At 41.1% G+C, this 4,897-nt stretch overlaps 1 pseudogene; it reads left to right on the top strand.

Annotated features, from left to right (window-relative positions):
• The first annotated feature begins 754 nt into the window (after positions 1-754).
• LOC117310083 (small nucleolar RNA SNORA18) lies at positions 755-878 on the top strand (annotated as a pseudogene).
• The last annotated feature ends 4,019 nt before the right edge of the window (positions 879-4,897 follow it).

Raw genomic sequence — 4,897 nt, 5'->3', positions numbered from 1 at the left:
ACAACGTGAGAAAAGTAAAAGAATAAAAAGAAAACTGAAAAAAGGCACAAAGAATTTTAAAACAAGAAAAATTAAAAGAGTAAAAGGATTAAGAAAAAGAAAATAGAAAGGAAAACATGAGAAAAAGAAAAAATACAAAAATGCAAAAAATATAAAATGAGAAAAGAAAAAATTAAAAAAATAAAAATAGTGAGAAGATGGGCTTCCCTGGTGGTGCAGTGGTTGAGAGTCCGCCTGCTGATGCAGGGGACATGGGCTCATGCCCTGGTCTGGGAGGATCCCCCATGCCACCAAGCGGCTAGGTCCGTGGGCCATGGCCTGTGCTCCGCAACGGGAGGGGCCGTGGCAGTGAGAGGCCTGCGTACCGCAAAAAAAAAAAAGAAGAAAAAAACGGGGTGAGGGGATAACAAGCAAAATAGACGAGGAAGTCAAAGAGCAAAATAGCTAACTTCGGTCAGATCCCCCAGGTCACCAGAACCCCCGGATGGTGACGTGATTCCTCTCTTCTGTTTGTTCTCGTTACTACTTCTGTTCTCAGCTCTTTAATGTTTGGTCTGTATCCATACTTATTTTGTAAACACACCAGATTCGTATTTAGAGCCCATAGACTTAAGGGTGTGGAAAGTATCAGACCTCAGCGCCCTTTATATTCTATGGCCTTGGTTTGTATTCACACACTTTTAAAGAATGTGGCATGTTTCTTGCACTGTCCTCTATGCAATTGACGTTTATAAAAACGTTAGCATCTCTCTTGAGTTAGGCTCATTGGTGTATCTTTTAAAAAACCTTCGTTGGAAACGCCTCATAGAGTAACTGCGTGGTTTCCTTTACTCATAGAATTACCTGTTAGATCTGTGGGAAAGAACTACAAGACAGAGCGGCCAAGTAAACTATGAAAAACCTAACAGTCAAACTTCTTTTATCTTAGGTGTTGGCATATCCCGATCATCTGTACTGTTCTAGGGTGTGATGGCTTAGGAGTGAATATGATTTGAACCTAATACATTTTTAGAGGGTGTCAAATTCAGAACCAGGCAGATCCATCCCCTGACCCTAAACATGGTCCTAAAGTAAATCACTTGAGGAAATTGGATCCCAAAGATTCCAGGTGGGGCATTCTGAAGTGTGTCCATATTCCACTGGAGATCGAAGAAGCCCAACTAAAAGAATTGTGGGTTGATTTACATGACAGTTTCTTTCTGAGAGCGCTACTTTATCTTGAGGATTATGAGTTTGGAGGAACTAAGGTGATTGGTCTTGGAAAGAATCAGAACATGAAATTCCTTAAAAATTGACTTAAATAATTTTGTCTGTGTTACACATAATTTAAAAAAAAAACCCTTTACACTTTGTGTGGAAAGTCAGCATATATTTTTGGCTCGAAGTTTCTCTAGTGTTTTCTGTGGAGGTCCCTCAATTTATCAGTTATAGTTCTGATGTGCCTTAGACATGAAAAATTGTGAGGCTCGCTGTTCACCTTACGAAATTCTTTTGCCCTTGCTCTGTTTTGGGCATCTGCATCTTGCTTTGCTTTCTCTTCCTTTTGCTTTTTCACTTCAGCTAACTGATGGTATAATCAGTAAGAAATTTATATGGAATTAAAGACAAACACTTCAGATACGTGAAAAAAAAAAACTATGCTGGGTGACCCTTCAGTATACATTTTAGTCCTTATTTTATTTCATGTATTGTTCACATGTTTAACCCACAAGAGATATTTTCTAACTGCACTTGCCCCATCACCACCCTATTTTTAGGGAAAAAAGGGAGTTTTCTAGTTAATATCCTCTCACCATTAAATGCTTATAGTTTGAGCAAGCACCCACTGCTGCCATTAAATACTCCTCAGAAGCTTTATAATAAAACCTCAGAATTACAAGAGCTCTCAGAATTCACTTCGTTTGGAGTAGAGCTTCTAAAACCATCACATGCATAAATAACATTGGGTCGACTTGAAGTATATATTCTAGTTTGGTAGGCTTAGGATGTTAGAAGGAATCTGATGCAATGGTTTGGAGTCTAGAGTCTGAGTTTTGTAATCACCAGCTGCTACAAACTACCTGCGTTCATATCCTGTCTCTGCCACTGACTAAACAGGTAAACGTGGGCAAGTGGCTTAACTTCTCTCCTCTACTTCTGCCCCCGGAAAACAGCATAATTATAGCACCAACTTCTAGGTTATTTTGAAGATTAAATGAACTTATATAATAAATAATTTATATTATATATAATAAATAATACATTTATAATTTTAATATATATTTATTATACTATATATAATTAATATATGGCTTGAAGTATAAATATATAATACATAAACCTATATTTAAATACATTATGTACATAAATAATAAATAGATACATGTTTTGAAATCACCTGGCATATTGTAAAGGCTCAATGAATTTTAGTTTTATTGCTACTATTAGTTTTTTGTTTTGTTTTGTTTTAGTTTATTTATTTTATTTATTTTTATTTTTGGCTGTGTTGTGTCTTCACTGCTGTGGGCGGGCTTTCTCTAGTTGCAGCGAGCGGGGGTTACACTTCATTGCTGTGCACGGGCTTCTCATTGCGGTGGCTTCTCTTGCTGTGGAGCACAGGCTCTGGGCGCGTGGCCTTCAGTAGTTGTGGCACGCGGGCTCAGTAGTTGTGGCTCGTGGGCTCTAGAGTGCAGACTCTAGAGCGCAGTCTCAGTAGTTGTGGTGCACAGGCTTAGTTGCTCCGAGACATGTGAGATCTTCCCAGACCAGGGCTCAAACCCATGTCCCCTGCATTGGCAGGCAGATTCTTAACCACTGTGCCACCAGGGAAGCCCCTACTATTAGTTTTATTAACGCTATTATTATAATTAGCATCTTCCATAATTTATGGCCGAAGAACCTTTACTTCTGTCATTTACTTCTCCTTCACCTGTGGAAATACCTATTTTTTGAGACAGAACTTTCGCATCTTTTGTCCTCTTATAATCCACCATCTCCTAATCAATTGTTCTTCCACATCCTTTTAAATGGATCCCGTTTTCTCTGGAGTGACTAGCTTACTTACCTTATCCTTCAATCAGAGCATCACTCCTCTCTGGGTAGAGTGCCTTATTCTCTTTTCATTACCTACGTTCCTCCCTGTAGTTTTTACACTAAGTGGATGGCCAATAGATATCATCTATAGGATAAATAGAAAAGTGAATTGAAGCTTTGGTTGTCAATCTAGGCCCTTGCAACTGAAAGAGTAGCATTCGTGTCACCTGGTAGTTTGTTAGAAATGTAGATTTCAGGTCCCACTTCAGATTTACTTTATGAGGAAAAGAGTTTACCTTGTTCCAGAAGCTGACGTGGGCCAGTATGGCTGGTGAGGAGTGATGGAGAGGTGATGTAGGGTTAGAGAGACAGCAAGGAGTCCTACCACATTAGACATTATAAGCCATTGTAGAGAGTCTGCAAATCAGGTTCACTACAATGGGAAAATGTTAATGTATATTAAGTAGTAGAGTAACTTGGGCTGATTCCTACTTTTAAAGGATTATTTTGTTTGCATTGTGAAAAGGGGAATGGAAGAGAAAGGAACAGAAAAACCAGGCCAGTTGAGAGATGATGTTGATTGGAATTGAAGCAATGGGAGAGATGGAGAAAACTGGACAATTTGGACATAAAACTGACATGATGGGATGTTTGATTGATGTGAGTTGAAGAAGGGAAAGGGGTCAAGAATGCCTCCTGGGTTTCCCGTTCAGGCTCCATTTATTAAAATGAAGGAGTTGTAGGGAGGAAATAGAGGTCCTGGACAGACCTCATTTGTACATGTTAAGTGTTGAGATGCCTATAAAACATCCCAGTAGAAATGTCAAGTTGCCAGTTGGACAACTGAGGACTGAACTGAGCTGCAGATGGACTTGTATGTCTTCACAGCACAGAGATGTTATTAAAAGTCACAGAAATAGAAGGACTTACTTAGGGGGGAGGGTAAAAGAGAGATTCCAGGAAGGAACCTGAGGATTATCCTTGGATGTACTGCAGAAGAGTAGGAATCAGTGAAGTAGAGAAGTGGCTGATGTGATTGGAAACAGTGAGAGAAGGGGCGGGAAGAGATTGTTCCAAAGAAGGGGTGGTACAGGGACAAGTCAGGGAAGGCTCGAAGAAGTACTCTTTAAATCTGGCAAATTGAAGGTTCCTAGTGACCTTGATAAGGGTAATATCTGAAGAGTGGTGGGAATGGAAGCAAACAGATTGCGCTGAAGAAAGAAAAGGGAAAGTGAAAACGTTGCATCTTGTTAGAAAATTTGCTCTGAGAGGAAGAAGAAAAACAGGGCAAGGATGTTGGGAATAGAAAGGCATGATGAGAGGAAGGTGGATTCCAGAGCATGCTTATATGCTTATGTGACTAAATCAGGGGGGCAGGAGAAATCGCAGCTGCGAGAGGGAAGGTAAACAGGGGCAGGATGCCCGTCCATAGCGGGGAGGAGGGGGCGGACAGCTACAGACAAGGATGTTGCAGTGGGCTTTGTCAGAGGAACAGTTTCCCCCTCGTAGCATTTTTTTTTTTTTTTTTGCTGTACGCTGGCCTCTCACTGTTGTGGCCTCTCCCGTTGCGGAGCACAGGCTCCGGACGCGCAGGCTCAGCGGCCATGGCTCACGGGCGCAGCCGCTCCGCTGCATGTGCGATCTTCCCGGACCGGGGCACGAACCAGTGTCCCCTGCATCGGCAGGCGGACTCTCAACCACTGCGCCACCAGGGAAGCCCCTCGTAGCAATTTTTGTTCCATTTGGTTGTTGTTTTTCAGCTAAGTATTAAATGAGTTCCTCTTTTACGAATTATAAAAGGAAGGGTTGTGTAAGGCATGAAGAAAGGAGAAGAGTATGAGACGTCACCTAAGAGAGTGATAACAGCAAACCTCTGAGTGCTGAG

Source organism: Tursiops truncatus, chromosome 21 (assembly GCF_011762595.2).
Source record: "Tursiops truncatus isolate mTurTru1 chromosome 21, mTurTru1.mat.Y, whole genome shotgun sequence".
Lineage (NCBI taxonomy): Eukaryota > Metazoa > Chordata > Mammalia > Artiodactyla > Delphinidae > Tursiops > Tursiops truncatus.
The sequence above is the reverse complement of the archived record's forward strand: the minus strand, read 5'-3'. Positions and strand labels throughout refer to the sequence as shown.